This window comes from Balaenoptera musculus, chromosome 4 (assembly GCF_009873245.2).
Source record: "Balaenoptera musculus isolate JJ_BM4_2016_0621 chromosome 4, mBalMus1.pri.v3, whole genome shotgun sequence".
Lineage (NCBI taxonomy): Eukaryota > Metazoa > Chordata > Mammalia > Artiodactyla > Balaenopteridae > Balaenoptera > Balaenoptera musculus.
This window is the reverse complement of record NC_045788.1, coordinates 107,221,966-107,246,770: the sequence shown is the minus strand read 5'-3', so window position 1 is coordinate 107,246,770 and position 24,805 is coordinate 107,221,966. Positions and strand designations below refer to the sequence as shown.

The following is a 24,805-nucleotide window of genomic DNA, read 5'->3' as shown; positions in this document are numbered from 1 at the left end:
CATCATCGCCAGCAACCCCCCCCCCACACACACACACTCCCACGCCTTTTGGCTGGCAACTTGTGCCTTCTCTGAACATTCCACCTTCCCACCAACCCCCACCAGCCACCTCCCACATCACGCTCCTGACCGACCCTCTCCATCTCTTGTCATCTCTTTAACCTCCCCCTTTTCGGGTCGCCTTTCTCTTTCCCCTTCCTCCCACCATCATCATATCCGTGTGCCTTTAAAAAGTGTGTGAGAGCCTGGGAGCGAGCTACCGAGACGGCGAGAACAGCAGCAGCGGCAGCACTGTGTGCATTGCAATAACATCCCCGGGGGAGGCGGGGGGGTGGGGGGGGAATGTGTTGTGAGACGTGTCATTCACCTAGGAAGAGAGAGGAGACTGTCTGAGGTTAAAAGAGAGAGAGAGAAGGAAGAAAGAAAAAAAAAAGAGTAAACGGAAAAAGAAAGAATGCATAAATAAACCAAGAAATAAAAAGAGAGGGCTGGGGAAGGGAAGAATTAAAAGACCAAAAGCCACTTTATAAACAAACTGACTTTTTATTATTCAGTCTGTGTGGTTTTCTTTTTCTTTTTTTCTTAAGACAAGAAACATATGCACCCTAGCAGTTACTTTACTGCTAAGGGATTTTCGCTTAGATTCCCTACCTCTCCATCCGCTCTCTGCCGCTTCTTTTCCGTAATTAATATTATCCTTTCACGTGAAATGTAGGAACCCCTGTGACCGCAGCGGAGGGAAACCGCACAAAACACTGTTATTATGCAAATCACTGGGTTTGGATGCAGACGGGCTAGGGAACTGGGGTACACTTTTCCTCAGACCCTCTCTTTTGAAGGAGGGAGGAGGGGGCTGTGTGCAATGGGAGGACGATGCTGATTATGAAATAAATGGCAGTGTATGGAGTAGGAGTGCATAGGAAGAGCACCCTTTGGGTGGTAGTGGAGGCAGAGGCGGCATGCTAGGGCTGAGTGGGCAGGGGCTGTAAGGCGGAAGATTGTTGCTTTGAAGAGAGTGGTGTAGGGATGTGGCTTGAGTGTGAGATACAGGGAGGATGGATGTGAAATTATGGTCCATATGATATTTTTTAAGCTACGTGACTCTTGATTTCTTGATAAACCTTTGCCCACCTCTAACCCCTCTGTCATCATTTGTGTATTTGTAGGAAAGATAAGTTGATCAAATTTATTCGTCCCCGGGTAAAAGGAATCTGAAAGTAAGACACATAGAACCACAGGCGTGCAAAAACCCAATCGGCCTTTGGAGGATTTAAATGAGGGCAATGAACCATCTTTCAGCAAGTTCTTGGAATGCATCCTCTCTCCTAGCCTCCTCCGGTAGACCGGGACCGTATATTTTTTATGCATATTTATTAATGTGAAAGAAGGGATAGTGGACGGAATTTTCCTGAATTAACTAACTGAACTTGCAGAGATATTTGTTAGAAAATTTTGTGGTAACTTTGTGTATTTTATGTTTGATGTAAATTTTAGATATGTCATGTGCCAGAATCCCTGAGAAGGCAGACAGCCTGTTCTTCTTGCTTACGCCGCCTGGTCCCATTTCCCACTGCTTATACCGCCGCCCTCACGCAAGTAATCCGGTGGCTGACACATTACTTAGGTTTCTAATCCGTCCTGAAACATCCTCCTAGAGACCCCACTTCACCTCTCAGTAACTTGCATTTCTCAGCTCTGCTGTGTGGATATGTGTCTGTGTGTGTCCGCGCACGCCACGCCGAGTAAGGGGAGTGTGATGTGGGGAAATCAGTTAATTTGGTGATTGCGATGAAAATTCGACACCACTGGATGTGTTTTCCCTGCCATTCTGTGTATGCTGGCCCCGGCACGTCACTGCACACACTACTGGGCTGGTGCGAGAAGATTATTTATTATAGAGCATGTGGGCAATGGACTGCACTTGGGGGTCGCCTCCTCTCTGCCTTCAACATTTCCCTGTGAATTGTCTATTCAGTGCACTGCAAAATAACTGTCTGCTGGTGCCTCTTTCTCTCTGTCTCTCTCTCTCAGCCTGAAGGAGGATTTACTCTTTCTCTACCCTGAGAGATTCCATCAGCTGCATTCTTTTTTATTAAGGGCATGGGCCTCTTTTATTAAGTATGTAAACCAAGTATTGAAACAGTGCTGTCTTTCACAGCAGACTGGGGGAGAGGGGTGGAAAGTATACCAGAGGAAATGTACCACTGCAACCAGCAGCAGGTCCAAATAAATAAATAAATAAGTGTCCTGTACAGCAGCCAGGGAAAGAGCACCAGCTCAAGGATGTATGTGTACTTCTGAGCATCTTAGATCAGGCCATATTAATACACCAAAAGAGAGAAGAAGATTTAAAGAAAAAAAAAAAAACTAGAAGCGAGAGGAGGCACAAAACCCCATTGGACTGTCTTCTCATGTTTATGGCTGCCTCACATTTATCAAACGCTGCTCCACAGACACATCACACTTTGTTGATATTGTCAGTTCCTGCTCAAACAAATTGCTCATGCCTTCCTGTCTTGGTGTTGTCTGAAAACATTGCTTCAGGGTCCAGGTTTATGTTTCTCCCACTACTCTACTGTTTTATTAGGGCTTGGTTAGATTGTAGAATGAAAGCTTTATTTCCTGGACACAGATTAAATACTTAGCAGGTCTTTCCTTTCTATGCACAGGGAAGAATGGGTGGCGGGGGAACTAGTGAGCAACTGATTTTGGCCGGAGGTAGTCTGCTCTGCCTGTTAGTAGTTATGACTAGGCAAATACTATACGCAGTCTGAAGCTTCTTATTATTAGCGTTATCAACACTACAGTGGTATTTTCACTTAAGTCATACTAATCAATTTATTTATCCTTTGTAGTATTATCCCATTTCTTGTGGTATGCATTATTTTAGACAAGAAGACTCATTTGAACACATCTTCCCTGTGGTTTCACTGTGTTTTACCTTGTCAACAATTTTTTTACTTTTCCTGGGAAGCAACCTCAATCTTTTGGCTTGTTAATATGTAGAGTGATAAGCCAGTGATGAGATTCAAGATAATGATAAAATGAGTTTTTAAAAAAAGGCTTAAATAGTTCTATTCTACAACATCTACTACTTCATCCTCAATGGGTCTTTAGGAAATGCATAGTTAGATAGAAAATAAACGTTTCTGACCAAAGTATAACTTGGAATGTAGACTACTTAGATAATAAAATTTGATTCAGTATTAAGCTATACAGCACCCTTTTTTATTTTCCTCCATCATAGACAGAGGGAGAACCTGGGGCAAGGGCAGGGGACACATTAAAGAAATGAATTTCTGTAGAATGAGGAGTGTAAAAGCTTGCCACCTGCAACTAAGACCTCTTCTTGGCTACAGAGTAGATCCAGTTCAATTGCTGACCCTCCCTGAAGCTGTATCCCTTTCCATGCCTGAGGAGACACTGCAAAGATGGAGACTGTCTCGTTTAGCACAGCAAACAATTCTAGAAAGGGCAAAAAGGAAGGAAGGGCAAATGCAACCACGAAATAGAGACGCGTAGATTCTAATTTTGTTGAGAACTTTATTTTCTTTTTAGAGTTAGCCTTACACAAAAACATACCCAACACTAATATTGGGGCTTTAGGGGTTTTGTGTGTGTGTGTGTGTGTGTGTGTGTGTGTGTGTTGCTATGGGACATTCTAGTAAATAATTTGTTATACTTAGAAAGATCTTCAAGTTAAAGGTCTGTTGGACATACATATTACTTGCCTCAGTGTGTGTCATGCACCTCCCCTTACATTTTTAGAAAACATTGTAATGCAAAATACATTTATATATACTTAATAAAATATTGACAACTTAATACTTCCTAAAAATAAGTCTCTCCCACTCTTTTCCCTCTACATGTAGTAACCTTAGCCATGTGGAACTCATTTCTTATGCTGAATGCAGTTTCTAAGATACAGCTCACTCCTCCCTTTTTCTGATTAACAGCTAAAACTTTGAAAAGTAGACTTTGTACACAAGAGTCAATGACTACGACTTAAACAGCAAACACCAGACAGTAATTATGAAAATCTCTCTGCGAATATGAGGAGTTCCTAGACTAATTTAGTATCAAGATATGGAAGCTTACTTCATTGTCTTTTCCCCTATTTCTACAGCTAGTAGAATTCTGGGAACATAATATGACAAAGGTAAGCATCAACTGAGATGGCCTCTTCCTCCCTTTTCCACCAGAAGATCAAATACTTGAAAAATATTTGCCCCACATTTAAATAGTGAGATAGTCATTTTTCTTAAAGAAAAACTTACTTAAATCACTTAAACAGCAAATGGATGTGCAAAAATATTGGAAGACATCCTAAGCATGCATTTTAAAGTGGCCTGAAATCAACATCAAGTGATAATCAATTTTCTTTTTAAAAATAGAGGGTCTGTGGGGTAAAAAATGGTTGAGATAAGTAAAATTTATCTATTATGAAGTATTTGGGGTACATTAATAATATAACATAGGTGTTTCATATTATTGTTTTATTTGATCATGCTGACATGCATTCTATGAGATTTATTGATAGAGACTCCTTGTTTTAATAGACTGCATTAAACCTCCTTGGCAAAATCGCCCATTGTGTGGCAGCTAGCTGAGTAGGTTGAGGAGGCAGCCAGAAGGGAAATTACAAATCAAGGAAGTGGAAATCACAAACTGAAGTCAGAAGTCCTTTGTGGAATTGTCAGATACAGGTTTGTTTACCCTCTTAAAACAGCTGTATTGCCTGGTTTTTATTAAACTTAAGCTTCCTGAGGGCAAGCCCTGAGCTTTACTTATCTGTGCAATCTTCTTATTCTCAGTTCAGTAAATGCATAATAGTTTTGAGTTGAATAATAGGTATGTCCTAATTAGTCACGATGGAGTTAAATGGTCCCTTCTCCTCATAATACATCAGCACTCATACTTTGCTAAATAATATATATGAGTTAATTTTAACATTTTGTAGGTCGTATTGGTTTAGAAAACAGTTTTCCTATAAAAAATTATCATAGCAATAGCTGTTGATATACATCTTTAGATGAATACAGTTTGATCAGCTGTTTTTTGACATGAGGTTTCCCTACCCATTTTTTTTCTTTTCCAGAATTAAAAATCACAAATATTTTGCATAAGATTACAAACTCAATTCATGAAAAAAAAAAGGAAGGGCATGATTTAAATTTACTGATTTAACCTAAAATATTTAAAAGGACAAGTTCATTGCCAACATTTTATTTGAAAATGTCAAGCATTTTTGGAGTGCAGTTCTGTAGTATCAAAAAAAGACATCTGCAAATTCCTTGCGTAAAGAGGTGGGTGAAGATTAACCTAGAGCTGTGGCAGCTGAAGCCCCCTGCTGTGTGATGTTGCAAATGGCATCTCAGGCCTAATGTGCTCTGCAGCCGCAGGCGAACACGCAGGAAAGCAGTCATGTGGCATGAGTGAAATGGGAAGTCTTTTCATATTTCATAGCTTGTAGTGGACATGAACCATCCTTCAGTTTTTCATAACTAGAAGTAATTCAGAGAGTATTTCTAATCACGCGAGGTCATGGCAAAGCAAAAGAGAATACATATTTTGTTTAGAGATCAATGTAGTAAAAAAATCCTAATAAAATTATCAACATTTTCATCAAATGAATGGTACAAACTTGCAACTATCTTGCAAACTATCAGGACCATGGGTCCGTTTAATGAAAATAAATAGCAAAGTTAAAATAGGATTCTTATGCAGTTATTTACATGTGTTGGACCTAATCAATGTTGAGCTGGCAAATACTCTGTTATCCGTCTCTTCCTTTAGTGAGTAAGGACTCAGTCCCTTGGTTTTTTCCTTATTACAGCACTTCCTGTTTTGCGAGAATACAGTAGTTTTAAAAGAAATAGGAATTAATTGTTCAATGTTTGTTCACACAGTTTATTTAGTGCCATAAATTGGAATTTGTGTTAACGTCAAACTAGTAGAGAATATTTCCTTTCTGTGTGAACAATTTTATTTATCACACGGGCAAAATCATCAAATATGTTCCTTAATAAATGTAAGAGTTGTGGACCTTATGGGCAGCCTATCATGGAAGCCTATCAGATAACACTAACTAATGTAGCATTGTTTATTTTGATTCCATTTGCTACAGAACAAAGTAATTGAACATATTATGCATACTGATTTTTATTCTAGAAATGAGGCCAGTTGGTCCTGTTTATGTGTTCAGTAGGTTTCTTTAAACAGATATGAAATTGTTTTTATCTTAGTAATACGTAATATATATAAAAATTAGGAAAGTAAATATTCTGCTTAATTAGGTATGAGTTAAATATTAATGCCAAAATCAAAGATGTAATTACCGAGAAAGGAAATATTCCTCAATCATTTATCTATATATATGCACATACACGCCTAAAATTTACAGTTATTTTTAACTGTAAAGACGTTTGAAGGACGTGTTTATAATTTTGTACATAATTAGAGCTTGGGGATCTCAGGGATGAAGTGTGAGGAAAAAGGAAAAGTTTATTTTGTTTGCACTTATTATTTTCTTTTACCCTTTTTATGAAGGTTAAAAAAGGTATTATTTGAATACATTTTCTTAGGCTGCGGCAATGATTAACATTTCCACTTAAAAACACATACACGCAAGGTTTACAGTTTCTGAATTTGCAATAGAGCTGAGCATTTATTCTGGATCTTCTTTTGTGCTTATAAAACTGAGTGATGAGAACCTACTGCTACCTGAATAGAGACAGGGCTGAGGTTGTAAGGAGACCTGCCATGGAGAGAGCCAGCCATTAATTATTCACATTCTGTTTTAGAGGACTTTGAAGTAAATATTAAGACAGTCATTATTCAGCATTGGGGATAACTCTTTCTGAGTCAGCAAATAGTTTTCACTTGAATATTTAAATTATCTTTCAGCCATTTGAATGCTGAAGGGGAAGCCCCTGTTTAGTCACAGTTAAGCAGTTATTCTGGGGGCTAGATACTGACGTCATTAGGGATGTTTAGAAGATAAAAATAAGCATTCATTTGCTTTGAAGAACAAAAAATCTTAAAGCTAAGTGTGATCAAATAGTGTAAATAATTTCACATAAGCATACAAAAGTCTATTTATAGGTTAAATTGACCCCCCCCCCAATAATTTTATAGATTTGATGATGGTTTATTTACAGTGACAGTGCATTGTTTATCTAAAGTCATCTTTGGGAACAGAGTGAGAAAGCACCTTTCCTGACAAGGATGTGCTGCCAACTGCTAAGTGTATAGCTGTTATATTGATTCAGTATAATTTATAAAACCAATTAATTTGTTCTTGTAAAGAAATCTTTTTAGCTTCTTTGCTAAAGTTGTTTGCATTTAAAGATACAAGTGCCTCCCATAATGCTTACTTAAACATCAAAGCCTAAAATGTATGGTGCATAAAATAAGTTTCTACTTTCATAATAAATTCATATTTTACATTAGCTTGTCCTATATCCCTGCTGGAGAAAATGTCCCTGACATCTATACCTTCCATTCCCTCTCATACTTTATGTGTCCTCTGCTTTCAATTTCAAGTAGTAGACTTAGGCTGAAATGAGGGATGATTAGAATATTTGTATTTAAAAGCAAATAAAATGCACAATAAGCTTCTGATTTGTCATTCCTTTATTGCTATCTATTTTATGGTCTGATGTCTGAATAGTAACTCAGCTTCCTTTATATTCTCTAGGAATATAATATCCCCCCACTCCACACCGTTCTACCAACCTGAAAGACCCATTAAATGAAATTAAAAGGGAATGAAGTATAGTTAAAGGGAGTTTTGCTAAACCTATGTACTGAATATGTCCAGATTGGGTGTTTTTTCTTTTAACTTCCAAGGCTTGTACCCCAGTGTTTTAGCAAGGATAAAACACGCACAGTGTGCATTTAGTTGTTTTTGTTATTGTTATCATTGCATTTCGTGAGAGTTCAACCTTCTTAGTCTCATAATAAAAATGGCAAAAAGAGGAGGGAAGAAATGTGAGTCAGCCAGCCAAACACACAGAAACGCCTGGCAAAGCTGACTAAATTAGCATATGCTAGGCTGTGTATTTCCCTCTGTTGTTACATAACTCTTTTCTAATAGGAAATCACTTCTCCTACTTAACCCTTTCAGGAGGTTTGGAATTCTCCCACTGTTATCCTTTTATTTTGCTTCATTTGTTTTCTCAAGAACTGTGTAAATCATCTATTGAAGGGCTTTTATGCCAAATTCTTTTTTTTTTCCCCCTTCAGTCTTTCTGTATACAAATGTTCCATTCTGTGCCCAACTTCAGGATTCAGGAATCAACTTTTCTATAGCTTTCACTGAGAGGATCTAATTAGCATTTTAGGCTCTCTTTACTCATGTGCAGCTTTCTTTAGAAAATGTATTAGTTCTATGAGGTTCCCCTAAGGATTCATAATACTCTAGTTTGTTACATGTACTGTGATATTCAGTGTGCCTTATTTATGCACGTGTCCTCATTTCAAAGCCTTTTCAGGGATCATGTGGATAGAACAAGGGGTCTGGCTGTAAGTTCACTGTCATGTATTAATGTGTAGGTGGTATTCAGAGAAGGATGTTTCTGAAGGCAATTATATATCTATGACTCCAGTATAGCAAGCAGTTACTCACATTCTACACTTACTAGTTACCCTGCCAAGGCAGAATGAAATTCACCATTGTGATACAGAATACAGTGTCTGTTATTTCTAAATAGTTCTTTGCTCTGGGAATGAAATAAAATAATGAGTGAAAATGTGTATCCCCTATCCTGAATAGGGATTGTTCCTTTCACTCTCCCAAACAAAAAGAAGAATCAGAAATTGTTCCTGAATCAATACTCTATTCCCTAACTAGCCCATTAACACATTTTGCTATGGTGGGATCTTGAAGTTATGCTGGTTATTATTCGAGTCTATAGATTTTTAGATAGTATTAATTGCCTGCAATCTTCATGGGCTGGTAAATGTCAGTACATTGCCAAATTTAAGACATTATATTTTCAGTTTTTGATTTGGATGCAATGTAGACAACTGTGCAAATATATAGGAATATTGAATGAGAGAGAGAGAAAGAGAGGGAGAAAGAGAGAAACACATTTTTTTTTTTATAGAGACTACATTTGTGGAGGGATAGCTGCAAATAATTTGCTCATTTTAGTACATGTCACCATTTATAAAAAGGATGTTTTCCTACATTACATGAGTTTGAGAGTATACTTATATTAATTGTACCCCTTGACTTACTTGTATTCCTGGGTTATATATCATCAAAAAATTTGAGTTTAATTTGTAAATACAACTGTTCTTTCTTCTTTTATGACTATTGCAGTAGAAAGCATTTTATAAGTTGATATACTGACACTTTTTAACCAATTGTTGTTTCATTATTTTACACAACTGAATGATTTTCCAAGCCATATTATTATTAATGGTAGCTAAAAAATGCTAATGTCCAGGAACCCGTGAGAGTTTTTTATGAGAATTTTTGACCGGAATCTGATGTGTTTTTTTAAGTAGACAAAAGAGTGCCATCTGCCCTTTATTGATTATTTTAAGCATTTATGTTTTCTTAGTTTATGAGAGAACTAAGCATTTTATTTTGTCTATCTTATGATCTATATAACCCCTACATATATTTTTATTATAGCATTTTGAATGTTAGGTATTTATCGGTCTGTCTCCTCTAGTGGACTCTAAGCCCCTAGAGTGCAGGGTCTTAGTCTTCATTTTATTTCAAGTGCCTAATCGAATGTCTATTTTTTAATGTTTTCATTCCACTGATTGATTAATTCTCTTCCAATCCATTTAATCATGACACATCTCTTTAATTGGATCCAAATAATATTTAAGTATTTATAATTGCCAAAGCGCCAATACAGTATTCTGAATAGAATAAATATTTGCAATCAATTTTCATTTGTATGTAAAGTACAGGGAGAAGACAAAAATGAATACTAAGAAATATAATTCTAAATAATGACATACTTCACAAAAAATGTAGAATCACTCCTTTCAGTTAAGGTAGTCAGTTCAAATTTGCCCTGAAAACATTTGTCTCATAGCTTTGAATCTCCCTGATTTCTCTGGGCATTGTAACCCTTTGTCTTTTTTTATGTATCCCTGGCCCCAAAAATATTCCTGATGATGACTTTGGATAAACATGAAGCCAAATCATCTTACTGTTCTATTTAGAGTAGCTGGTATTTCTGGATAAATGTATAAGCAAAGAGGAATTACAAACTGACCTTGATCTGCCAGATTATCAGTGAGGACTGACCTGCTTTTGTTATTGCCAAGCTGTAGAGAAGAGGTGCTTTGAGTAGTCCTTGAAGTACAGATTCAGGGTATGTTCTTCTCAGTTTAACTCGGGGAGTTTCCATTTGTTTTATTTAAAAGGACTTTTAAAGAAAATTCTAAATATATATATATATATATATATATATATATATTTAATGCTAAGTCATACTTCTACAATTGAGGACACACGTTTGCTATGGTTGAATTTGATTTAGTTTTCTTTTTGCATTTGGAAAGACAGTGGGAGGTAGAATGGGAATATTAACTGCTTTTTGAAGAGAATTTAAATATAGTTACTGGGAGCTGAACTCAAACAGTGAAAAGACTTTCTACAATTTGTAGTGACTCTATTTCCACATAAAGTGTTATAAGAATACTTTTTCTAAAATGTCCCAGAGAAATGTAGTTTTTCTTAAAAGTTATATAGTTTTTCTTCAAATTTCAAAAATTCATTTCCCCATTGTCTTTCAGATTTTTGACTGTTTCATGACTCTTGGCATTTGAAAGGATATTATTAAGTAGGCTAAGTTAAGATTTACTTGAAGCCAAATCACTGTATCATCCTCATGTTAGAAATACACATTCAGTTAACAGATATTCAAAGTAGATTAAACTGTCTCAATTTATTGAGGGTTATTGCCACTTTATGAAGTTAATATTAGAATTATGTTCCCCCATAGCTTCTGTTAGTACCGAAAATCTTGCTTTATGTGAAGATGTGAGTGTCAGTATGATGCAACAGCCAGGTAAGAATAACCTCATCTTTAACGTGGCTTTTATTTAGCCCCAGCTGATCCACTTTCCAGAGCCTAGTGAAAAAAAGGGAAGATAGTTTGGGAATCAATTTTGTTGACTATATCACTGTTTTGATGAAAAATTATTTTAATATGTTACTGAATTTTATTCATTATATTGAGATATCCTATAAATCTATGGTTAGAAGTGACATATTTAAAATTTTTTATGTGTAATCATATAGTATATGATACACTGGAAATGTGTGGAAGAATCACACCTTTATATTTCTCAACATTTTTGTCATAATGGCCCACTCAGAAATTGAATTTTCAGTTTCCTATGAGAAGGAAGTACCTTTATCTGTTACTTTAAATGCTAAAGCATTTCAGACCAACATTCTTGTTGAGAGTGGCCAAATTAAGAACAACATCCATAATATTCACCAAAAATATATTGTACTAAGTGCATTGTCTTTATAAAAAGACTTGATAGTAACTAGCATGAAAAAGAAGTGTGTTTGATAATATTTACGAATATATTTTTAAAGGTCAAGAAACATTTATAGAGGATAGTTTCATGTCCACTGGCTTGCTTTATACATATATATGTGTACATATATATATATGTATATATAACATAGAAATGCTGTGGGTGAGGTAAGACCAATGGTGTTGTGAACTTCAATTCTCCATATCCTTTCACTTCTGTGGGATAGCTAAGTTAAAGATATTGGTAGAGATAAGTTCATAGTTTTTTGGAGGTCTGATAGAGGTCATTAAAGTCAGATTTACTTTAAATTTTTGTTTTGCTTTACCCAATTTTATTGACTGTACAGATACAGACTACCAACAAAGCAGAGCAGATTATCTTTGAAGGATGTGACAGCATAAAAGTACATTTTATAATACAACAACTATGTTTGACAGATGGGTATGGACAGGTTGGGAAGACTGATAATCTTTTTATCATTTAATAATGGTCTTACTATAAGATAGCAATAAACATGTTCAGGAATTAGAAATATTTCCTCCTGAGATCGTCACATCATCTTGGTGTATGCAGATGGAGAATGGGAGTGACTTGGTGATAGAGGAAGAGGCAATAATGGATACCCATGATCCTTGAGTGGAATACAAGGAGCTGCCATGTCAAAATACAGTTAGTGTGGGAGTGGTAGTGAGGTTGACCTGCTGAATGTCTTTTATTTTGTAGTAACAGTTCTCTATTCTATAGAGGGAGGAGATACCACTGAACTAATTTAGACTTTGATTTTTGGAAGTGCCCTGCAGCATCAAGATGTAATGGTAGGAATCAAGGGACCCAAGTTCTCATCAAAGCCATGCCACTATTTTAGATATGAGTGAGTTACTTCTCTTGCAGCTTAGTTTTTTCATCTGTGAACTGAGAGATTGGAACCACATCCATTCTTTGGCAATATGTTGTAGAAGCATCTTATGGATGATGGCAAACTGCAGAAATGCTGATCTTCTTTTCACTTTCCACCTAAAAATCTTTTATAACACAGTCACTATAACATTAACTGTGTGCCCTTAAATACCTTTTACTAAAATTTAATTTTTTATATCTACTCATGCATTATTCAGTATTTAACATTTTTACACACGTTAAGAGATTGTTATTCTGATACGTGTCTGTATAAATTTCAAAACTTTTTCCCCTCTGTCAATGACTTTTATAAATTAATTTTGTAGCCATCAGCCTGAGTTTGGGTCATACAGTTTTTTCTAATGAAATTACATCCATAGATCAATTTTGAAAATTAGTAAACTGTTGCTCTGTTAGTCATTTTTATTAGGGAGTGGATTGAATTTTTTAATTTTGAGCTCATCTTTGTATTTCTATGCAAAGAAATATTTGTATTTCTTTACATATGTGTGTATGTAAAAATTTCTACAATCATTTTATTTTTCATAGCCATTGATTTTCTTAAACATAACTTATTCATTTATTGATTCATTTTTCAAGAAATATGTACTTGAAGGCAGCATTGTGAATGTTGGATATACAAGTAGACAATATGGAAATAGTTTCTGCTCTTATGGAGCTTGCATTCTAGTGACTGAGATACAGAATAAACAAATCAAAATATTACAGTGCCTTAATTCTTTTTTCTCTGAAATAAAAATTTTATTTTTATGTTAATATCTTTTCCATAGCAACAAAATGTGGATATATCAATGCGGATATGAAATCACTGATTTAGCAACAATATTATAAACCTCACTGGGCTTTTAACATTTTTATTTAAGGTTGGACTAAAGAGCTCTCATTTCCTCCAGTTGTTTATCATGAAAACATTCTCAGTATGATGCCAGTTTCTTTCTTTATTTTATTAATACAAGTTGAAAGAAGCTGACAAGTGAACAGAAATATTCAAGCCTGTTCTATTCTAACTGATTTGTTCAAGAGGATGATTCATTTAATTTCATAAAGGCTCAGTGGGCCAGAACTGTAGATGACCAGGTCAGCAGAGGGAATGTAGGGGAGAAGAGGTCTGTGAGAAGGATCTATGTAACGAGCAACAATATTTAGTTTTTTAGAGCTGAAGTTCTGCTTGAGCAATTCTGATGTTACCAGCAACAGTCATTTAAAGAGCTGCTGATGCCTCAGGGAAAACATTTTTAAAGTGTCCTATCTAGAAACAGTGTTCCTTGTACTGTGTCATATATATTAAAATGCCGTCCCTTGCTTATATTACAGTACATCGTGCCTGGTTAAAACCTGTACTTCTGTAATATGGCCTTTTGATAGTGCCGATTAAATGTTGCTCCTGAAATATTTCCTCCTGCTGAATCTCTCTGAATATGATTGAAATATTAATTAATATGAAATATTAATCACCTGGTAAACAAAACTGGCAAATGGATGAGGATACAATTAAATATTTTTTTAATAAAGTGAATTTTTTATACAATTATTTTAAATGTTAGAGAGGAAATACAAAATCATACGAATGGGCTGTAAATATTCTTGACATCTTTATATTACTTCCTTTAATATTTAACTTTGATGACCTCAATATACAAATGATGTCATATTTCTAAGAGATTATATGGTATTTTTGAATAGTATACCTCATTGGCCAGTGGGATCCCTGGAGTAGATGATATATACCTTATAACAGACAAGATAAAAAATTGATGTATCCTCTAGAAATCATAATGGTGGTCGTCTAGCATGTATAGTTACTCTATTTAGAGACTTATTTATCTGGATTTCACTCAACAGTACATTGCACAGCTAGAAAAACCTCAGCTAACCATAATCTTTAATTTCGCTTTCTTTATATTTTAAGGAAACTTTAAATTAAAGCAATTCTAGTAAATGCTGTTTAGGTGATAATTTGGCAAGAGTGTAGTTTTATACTAAATGATTTATTTTGAAAGTATATTCAGTTTTCCAAAGTAAGTCAGAGATGCATACATAATTGGAAACTTTTCTAGAGGGAACTAGGTGGTGCTGTTCTGTCATCTTTGTGTCTTAGTGACTTGTTTGGTTCTTTTCTCAATTCATTAAAACTTTCATACAATAGGTGCATTCGGTAAGATACAGTTTTGGTTTATAGTGGCATTATTTTTATTAAACAACTAAATTTATGTTGATCTTGCATCTTTTTTTTCAGCAGTATTTTCATACAGAAGATAAAAACTTTCTTCCTAAGCAGTAAGCTGTGTCACAGTTTACAATGTCTCATTTCTTCACCATTTAAGATAATGTATAAAATTCTGAAATCTTCAGATATTTATGTTATTATGTGTTTTTAAATGCTTTGGCTCTTTTACTTGCCAAACCACTTACTATTAATTTAATCAAAATTTATAGTGGTAAAATTTTTGTACAGAGTTGATTTAATATAAAAATGCCACAAAATGCATAAGCTCAAGGAAAACTTATTTATATTATTTGAAATACTAAAAAAATTTCAATTAAACCTTTCAACAAAGAAAAAAATAAAACCTTTCCCTTGAAAAGGAGTTGTTTGCTTAATTTACTTCCTTATAAGAAAAGTAACTGCAATTAGGCCATCAGTAATCTTTTCATTTTTCTAGATATCGTTAATTGTGTGTTCCAATGATCTTGGTGGTACTTGATAGTCCGAAATAAAATAACAAACCTATTTCAGAGTAAACAACAACAAACAAAGTCACCCCACTGTCCATGTATATTTAGTACATTGGTATTTCTGGGGTATATTTTCTTGGTAAGAATTATGACTTCTTTCAGATATCGTTAGGTTTAGAGAATCAGATAAGAGAAAATTTTAAAGGGTTGCAGTTTTTTCCATCAAAAATCATCTTGTAAGTTGTTTCTTAATGATTTTTCAATACCTTTGGAGAAGAGTATATCATGCAATTTATTCTCTAATGTAAATCTGGATATAAAATAAGGATGAAGTACTTCAAGAGTCCTACCCATGTGTTTTCTTGTAGAATTGTAGTTCTATCATTTTGAATGGGGACAAAAATAATTTATATCCTTCTTTTTTTCTGATAGAATAAATCCTCCTTGCTATTTACATCATAAAACATTTAAGTTTTACCTTAATAGAAAAGTGAATGTTATACAGAAAACTTTTTGTGTTCTCTGTTATCTCCCAAATCTTTTATCTTTAGAAGACAGAATCAATATGGAATTTCAGGATGGTTCCGTGGCATGTCATTTTACAATGTAGAGAGATAATCTCTGAGATGAACATCTTCTAGGCTAATAAGCCTAAGTGAAAGTGCTGCTATACTTCTGTGCTCATGTCTGGTCTCGAATAAAATGGAAGTCACAAGTATTAGGATGAATGCCAGTGGTTAAACATTTGTCAAATAAAAGTTCAGATTGGGGAAACTGCATAAGGGAATTGAGATTATTCATTAACAAGAATGCCTTCATTTTCTATCAAATGAAAAATTTTCTAAGAAGGATTAGGTAACTCCCATTTTATATTGCCATAACCTTAAAGTGTGAAGAAACCTAATAATAAACACTTTGGGATTAGATCAAAAGTCAGTATGTTTTGGGTGTTAATTTTTTGTATTGCAAAAATACTTTCTAACTTTTAGATACTATCATTATGAAAGTAAAGCTTGGATTAGACAAAGAAATTATGAAAGGTATTCATAGATTTGCCATACCACATGCTCAAAAATATGCAGTGTGTTTATGATTTCCACTTTTTGAAAGTTGACATTTTGACAGCAGTACTAATAAAAAAAAATACTCAACTTTAGCATATTAAATGCCAGATTTATATTATGGAAAGTTAAATGGCACTGTCATCAGGACCACTCCTTTATATAATAGATAGCCTATTTTTAAAATACACCATACCTTTAAATAAAGGATGATATTTGGTGAAAAAACATCTAAATATAAGTGAATATATTTAAGATTATTTTCCTCCCAGAATATAGAAAGTGTACAGGTTATTTCATTTCTTAAATGTCAAAAATACAAAAACCTATATTGTAACTCTGGTAACTGCTTATTGTTTTAGAAGTAAATTGGAAGGGAAGAGACTAAAATACATCTCTGGCAATATGCTTTCTTCTTGGACTCAGGCTCCAGAATTAACACCAAAAATAATGCATGATTTTTTCATAATTTATTCTGGTTATTTACTTATTAGAGACCTAGTATTAGAATAAGAAGAGGCTTTCTTCACAATTATTTTTGATGAAGATTAATATCAAGCAATATAGCATAAGCCATTGACTGTTAGTAATAAGTGGCAGCAAGTAGATGACATGGCATGTCATTTTTTCGGAAGAGCTTCATTTTTTCAAATGCTCCTTTGGAAACTTCTGATGAGGATCCTTTTCATCTTGCCATATTTTATCAATGATGAAAGATTTATATCTCATCGGTCTAAAGGTGTTTTTCACTTTAAAAAGTAGACTAAAGAAAGAAAACAACAATAATTAAGGGATTTCTGGATTTCTTTTGAAATCAGAGTCAGATAGCAGAATAGGTGAAAAAGTCAGTAAAGGGACTGGTGATAATTAAGAGAATAAAAGCAACAGTATCATGGAGAGGATGGATGTAAATCTTTGTACCTTTAAGTATATTTTTCCTTATTAGGCTGATAGAAAATAGAATCTCCAAATGAGTCTTGATATAAAATTACAGTGTATGTTAACAAATCAAATTTTGATGGACCCAATAGCTAGAGACATTGTACATGGTGAAGGAGATTAGCATATAACTAAATAAGAATTTTGGATGATCTTTGGTGCAGTATGTCCAGAACCTAATTGTAGTGAGACAGCACAAGTAATGAAGAATTCTAACGCTGTTATAGATAGGTATAATTAATATTAGTCACATATGACCAAGAATAACACAATGGATAACCCTTGGGGAAAATGTTTTATCATAAACTTAATATACTTTCATATACAACTTAACAAACTGAGAGCTTTCTAAATATAACTCCCCTAGTTGGCTTTGATTGTGTCAAGATCTAATTTGTCTTAAAATTTGAACCCAGTCTTCCTATGTTGGCATTAATATGAGTGGAAGAGATGGAATACAATAATTAGGAAGTACTTGTATTTTGAAGGTCAATCTCAGGAGAAGGTCTTCATATTATGGCTTTGCAGTTTACAAATTGTCAACTTTTCAAAAAGTATTGTTACCCGAAAAACTGGGTTCACCTCTTGGTGGATGTTTAGCCAAAAGACACAACCAAGCTAAAGATCAGGAAAAGGACGGATTTTATTACTTGCAGCAGTAAGGTAAACACTGGTGATCTTTCCCAAAGCAGTGTTTCCCCAACAGCAAAACTGAGGAAGTTTTAAGCTAAGGGTATATACATATTCATGAAGGGGCTTGAGCAGAGGAGAATTCAGCATAGAATTGGGGCAAAGGTCTATAGAGTCCTAGTTTAGTTTACTGAAGTCAGGAGCTTCAGAAAATGTCAACATCATCATCCCTTAGGTTCTAGTTGATCTGATGGTTGAGTGCTTCAGGCTAATCTTACCAAACAAAACTGGGAGTCTTTACAACTGATATATTATCTTTGCTGTTGTTACTTCTCTTCCTGATAACAGTAGTTTGTTCCTGCATTCTTTTGTACCCTTAAGATCATTAATTACTGAGACCTGTTCAAGGACAAGCATTAATGACCAGGCTTAGATCACAAAATGGTTTAGGCGAAAAATGGCTTCTCCTATGTCCAGAAAGCCATGCCTGGTTCTCTTTCTCTGGCAACTCCTACCCTAGCTGCTTACAGCTTCTTATTATTGGCTACATATGTTCAGTTGTAAAACTGGGAAAAACACCACAGCAGAACAGCTCCTAAAAGCAGACCAATGGTTTAATCATTGGTTTGTTTCATGAGAGAGTGACTTCAAAACAAAATAAAACAAAACAAAACTTACAAAGGCAGCCTCTACATTTAATTCCTAATGTGTCAATCAGCAGGTGCTTCAAAGGGAACATTGCTCGTTTGAAACTAAATTTTTAAAAATTATTGAGAACTTGACATTTTAGGGAGCCATCTTCTTTATCCAAAAGTCTAAAAATAAATAAAAACTTTTAAAAGAGAATTAAGGCATTACAAAAAGTTTGTCTTCTCATTTCACTTAAAAATATATCGTAAATTAGAGAAATGTGACATTTAGAAATAAAATAGTTATATTGGCTAATCTAAACATCAAGAAATTAATCTAAATCTACTAGTAATCTAAAGTAGTCCCCTGATATTATCTAAGACATTAGCATCATTGTTAAAAATTATCTTGTTGTTTTACTAACTTGTTTAATATTTTCTGCCTTTTCTCTGTAGACCCTAAGCTCTGTGAGTGCAAGGATATTGTTTACCGTTTTTATCTTCTACTTTTGGAATATTATCTGGCACACAGCTATTCAGTAAAATTTCTAGCATGAATGAATATGATGCTCTTGATTTATTTTTTTAAATAAAAGGCTTTACTTTTTGAGTGACTTCCTATAGTGAACAGAAACCAAATTAACACTTATATTTAAAACATACCTACTTAAGATTAGTTATCATGTAGTAAAGTTCTTTAAGTCCTTTTTTTTAGACGCATCCTGTCCCACATTTGATTTTAGGTCATTTGTTATTTGAGAACATTTGTAATTGTGTTTACTGCAATAGACTTGAAATAAAGCACAACGCTGCTGTTGATCATTTAAAACAATAAATGAACATAGAGCAGGGGAATTTCCTTGTTGAAATGCCATGAGAACAGTTTTCAAAGTATTAATATGTTCTCCATATTAGCTCTTTATCATTGCTAGTATATAGTTCAGGGTGTGTGTGTGTGTGTGTGTGTGCATTCTTTATATCAGAAATTTTTCTAAAGTCATGGGATTATAACTGCACTATGTGAAAAAAAATAAAACCAAAGATCATAATAGGCCATAGGGGAAATTCTACATAAGAAACATGTTATAGTAAAATTGGATGAAAGTTTAAAATAAGCTCTGCTGTACTTTAGATTTAAACATGATCTCATTTCAACCCTATTTAAATCTTATTTCAGAGGCAGCATAGTGTAAATGGAAAGTACAAGGGACAGGGCATCAAGAATTAAAGTTTTGATGATGACTGTGCCATCGGCTCTGTCACCCTGGGGAAACAGCTTATCTCTCTAGGGGTCAGTTACTCGGGGGTATTAGACTTGGATCATCTCCAAGCTCTCTTTCAACTTGAAGGAGACTTGACCCGAAGTCCACAATTAAAATAAAATAAATAGGTATAGTTTGCAAAGGTTAGGATATGATTATGTCTTCATCATTAAATGAAAAGTTTTAATTAAATATAAGTGTTTTAAAATGATAAAATCAATTATTAGCTGTGTTTATAAAATTCTACTGATATACAATTAATGTGTTTTAAAAATGCATGTCCATTATGTATATATATTCATATATGTATTGTTATATTGGCATACTATAGATATATCAGTATATAAACCAATGACCTTTATGATGTCATTTGTTTTAATGTGTACATAATAATTTATTGCATTTCTGACTTTTCACCCTATTCTCTGATAAGAGAGGCATGAATAACTAGAAGAGGGATCATTGAAGAAATATTCCTTTCGTAAAACACTTGCAAGAAAAATCTTAAACTATTAGAAATTATTAGCCTAAAAAGGATAAAATTAAAAAGCTTGGTGATTCCAGGAGTAGACTTCAATAAATGAAGATTATTTTGCACTAAGTGCCATAAACAACTGTTTTTTTTATATTCATAAGGGTCAAAATAAAGATAATGTTCTTAAACTACTCCAAGAATACTTTAGACTTCAGTTAAGAAATAACTTCCAGACTAGAAAGTGGTGAAATGCTTTCTTGGTGTCTGAAAGGATAGATGTTTTTTTTTTTTTCATTTATTGAATGATTTAAAAGTGTGCCCTCTTAGAGATAAAGAGAACTGAAGGGCCTCAAATCATGAGATAGCTCTTCATGAAACCAGTTTGCACAAGTTCTAATAAATCCAAAATTTCACTGTTATCAAACAGAATTTGTCCTTTAGAAAGCCAAACGCTTATTTCCTTTGTAAGTATGTCATTAAAAGTTACATTGATTAATTTAGAGAGGATTTCATAATAACCTCTAATCATAATCGTACAAAGAGTTAAATTCCCTTCATTATGGAGCAAGGCAAACGCAGAGTGTTTATAGGCCATCTAGAAGGTCAGTACTCAGACTAATTCACCGACAGCCCCAGATGCCCGGTTAAGCTGCCAACACAGTTGCTTTCCGAGTCTGCCAGAAAGTCAGCTGCAGCTGCAGGGAACATTCTTTTTTTCCCACCCATTGCTAAGCCTGTGGATTTTACAATTGCCACGGATAGAACAGAATTAGGAAATGTAATTCAGGGTGATGATCACCTCACTTACCCTATTAATGGGTTTCAAAGTAATTTATTATGAACAGCAAAATATAAACAGATAAGAAGAGTTTATGCACATGTGCATGTTCTCTAATAACACATTTAGTCACATTTTGGACTAACCTGGTGAGAGTATCTTCCAGGCTCAGTCCCTCTTTATTCATTTTTGGTATTCCTAGTATTAATAATAATAATAATAATAAACAGTAACCATTTTATGTTGTACTGTTATCTGCAGTTAGAGAAACATAACCACAGGTGCAGAGGGTGGTAGTATGTTGTGCTTTTGAAATTACGCCAAACTGACCTCTGATCTTGCTTTGCTGTGTGACTTTGAGCAAGTGATTTTACCTCTCTGAGCCTAAGGTATTTCACCTGAAAAATAAGCACTGTGATAACCATCTCACGGGTAATTGTGAGGGTTATTTAATTAACATAGTAAAATGCCTGATTGTGAGAGCAAAAAAATTGTGAGAGCAGATTTTTAAAATTGTTAAATCAGAAGTTTGCATTAGGTCCTCAGAATTTTGAATGCACATTGTTCGATGGCATTTCATAAAATATTTTAAAGAGAATATTATAGGAATTAAAAGGTAATCGAATGAGAAAGATTGGAGAACCCTGAAAATAATCACAGAAAATTTTAAAAGGATATAACATTATATTCTTTCATTTCATAGTGTAAAGTTGTTTGGACAGGAGCACTAGAGAAAGGAGGAATATAGAAGGAAGAAAAAGGGAGGATGCAATGTATTATATTGCTGTTTATAAATCTATATCTAAGTATTGGGAGAAAAGTGGCCATAAAATGTTTTAAAAGGAGTGTACTTTAAAGCTAAGTAACTTACATTTTAGATATTCTACAGCTATAGAAACAGCTTGAAGATCACTTCTGCATTTGAGTTGTAGACAGCTTCTACTTGACTTTTTTCCCTTCCTCCCTCTCTTCCTCCATTCCTCCCTTCCTCCCTTCCTCCCTTTCTTCCTTCCTTCCTTCCTTCCTTCTTTCCTTCTGGTAAATCAGAATGTATTGGAGAGAGTCCTTTTCTTTGTTGAAAGTATTAAATGCATTCCTGGAAAGAGTCATCTTACTTTTGTATGGATGGATTTCCGAACCTAAATGAAATCAAATATCAACAACATAGGCAAAAAGTGTACTACCCAAGTGGGAGCTGTTGCCAAGTTCTGTGGGGTGATTACATTCTCTTGCTTTTCTGATTTCAAGTACAATTATATTTCAGTAGAAGGCATTATTTTAAACCACATGAGAATTCCTGCTCACATTGTCTTTGAGCTTCTCTTTTAAGTAAGATTTACAGAAAATTCACAACTTTTAAATGGTTTCATTTAAATAATCTAATCAAGTTTTAAATAGCCATTCTGGAACTTTGTAGTTGACATGCTCTGCACACATTTGGGATACCAAAATTTGATATCTCCCCTCACTCACTGACATTTAGTTGAATTAAGACTAGTGTGGATTTGTTTGTCCTTCTGATGTTGTGCTAAAGGGACACATTCTCAGTGAGAAAATACCTTTTTAAGGATTCATCATTTTTAAGGTCATAGAATATGCACATTGGCCAGTCTTTTTTTACTAAATGAAATAAATATTCATTTGTGTTTCTAGATGTAGGTGTAGCTGTAAAATGGAATCCATTTTTAAAATTTCAAAATTAATATAGAACATAAATTTTAAAATAGTGTTTTAAATACATATAACTATTTTTTATGATGATTTATGTAGATAGTCTGTATTACCATGAACTAAATATCTGGATATAACACTAAACTCCAGGATTGGTATTTTTACCAAGCATACAAACGAACTGAATTTTTATTGTAATACAAACCCACACATCATTTCTAACTGAGTGAATATCATGGAAAAGACAAAGAGGTATGGGTTTATACTGAGGAGAAGATTAGGATTGGAGTTTCTCTGGTTATATGTGTGAGTACTATATATATAATAAGAATATCATCTTTGTTCTTTCAAAGAATTCTTTAGAACTTGAGCTGGGATTTTAAAAAATAATAGTAGTGTGAAGCTATGAGACTAATTAATAGACAATACAAAATTACTTTTCTCGAATAAAATAATAATTGAGCACACAAAGTGTATCAAACAGTAAAATATGAAATGTTAATATATTGTCCTGAAATACAGATAAAAATTACGAGCATACAATTTTTAAAAATGTTACTTCAGTCGAGGTGGCTCCTTATGGTACCCCTTTTGAAAGGGAATATTTACACTTCCATACATTCTATTTGAATATTAAAGTCTTTATATCTTATTTTTGATGTATTATTTTTATGCTATAACTATGAGACCACGAAAATGGATATTAAGATGTCTTTCATCAGTTTCTTATTTTGTACAAATACTTTGGAGATCATATCTTCTCTGTAAGTGTGATGCTAAAAACAAATCCTTATAAAATCGGTTTGTTTCTTCTCTTGGACAGTTCCTGACTACATCTATTTTTTGTTCATTGAACATACAGATTTTCTTATTCCTGTGTAGTCATTTGGAATTTTACTCTATGTCTGGAATTCCACAGATGTCAACTTCTAATAAAACAAAAATTTTACAAGAAATAATTTTTAAGAGAATGTTGATGAAATGATACTTGTGCATTGCAAAGAAAGCTTTTTTCTGTGCAAAGTTTTTTAGAGGTCTCAGAAATCACTGTCTACCTCCTTTTCTTTCTATGGAGAGCCAAGCAGGGAATTAGGAAATGAAGAGAAGTGCTCTGGACACAATGGCCTTCAGTGAATATTATTGATGACTGGACACCTGCTAGGATGTAAAGGCATTTAATCCATATTATTTTGCCTTTTAACTTGTCAACTCAGACATGGCAGCCAGAGGTGTTTTCTGTCAAACATTAGCCTTTGCATTGCATTAAGATTTTTATTTTTCATTCTTGCAATTTCAATATAAAACGCAATTAGATCTTTAAATAATATAAATATTTTAGCTGTATGAATGCAAACTGGAAAAAATGTGTTCTCTGAATATCAAAACATCCAGAGAGTGTGATATGCATAGGTGCAATTATCGACTTCTAAAAATTATTTTTTTTAGAAAAATTGCCCAAGATTTTAAATCACCTTTGTATTTTCTATCTTTACAGATGCTTTCTTCATCGTGGTTAATCATTACATGCTATTAATGGAACACTAAGAGTTTATTTTGTTTATCAATTTATTTGGAAGGATATTTTAAAAGGGAGGAAATGCAACATTTTTTCCAGCAATTAGACTGAATGCAGAATTCCAGGAGATGGAGACAGTGGGTTCCTGCAATGCGGGAATCTTTGTGTGTCCCGTGCCTAGGTCAGTGTTCTAACACATAGGGAGCTCCCAACTGTACAACCTGAGAAATCAGTTCACTCAGGTATGTTTCAGTTTTCATCTAATTTTTCTACTTATAATAGGAATATAAACACCATATTTTGACTTTTGACCTTAGAGTACCATAATGTAACCAGCATCTTGGGAGAATGTTCTACGACACATAAAAGCTTTATAGGCACCTGGAAAATTCTTTTTACCAAGTTTGATGGAAACCTTTCTCTACTATACTATTTCTTCTTTTGTGGAAAATGTGAAAAATAATTTAACCTTTTCTCAATGTCTCAGTGACCTATCATCTAGTACTCTGCTATACTACACAACAGAGTTCTACAAATGTTTTTGAGCTTCTCATGCCTCTCTGCTAATCATGCATTTCGCTTACCTTTTACAGTCATGTCCTTGACTTCTCTTCACAACTTGATGTTAAGAATGCAGATCAAAAAGAAAGAAAAAGTGTTAAAATCCACTTAAATGATATATTGATTGACTGATTTAATAAGACACAAATAAGTGCCTGAGGCCTAG

General features: G+C 34.1%; 1 protein-coding gene across 3 annotated transcripts in view; it reads left to right on the top strand.

The window, feature by feature from the left end:
- The window catches only part of CADM2 (cell adhesion molecule 2), a 1,037,555-nt gene that overhangs the window by 909 nt on the left and 1,011,841 nt on the right, over positions 1-24,805 (top strand). The gene's annotated exons all lie outside the window — the stretch shown is intronic.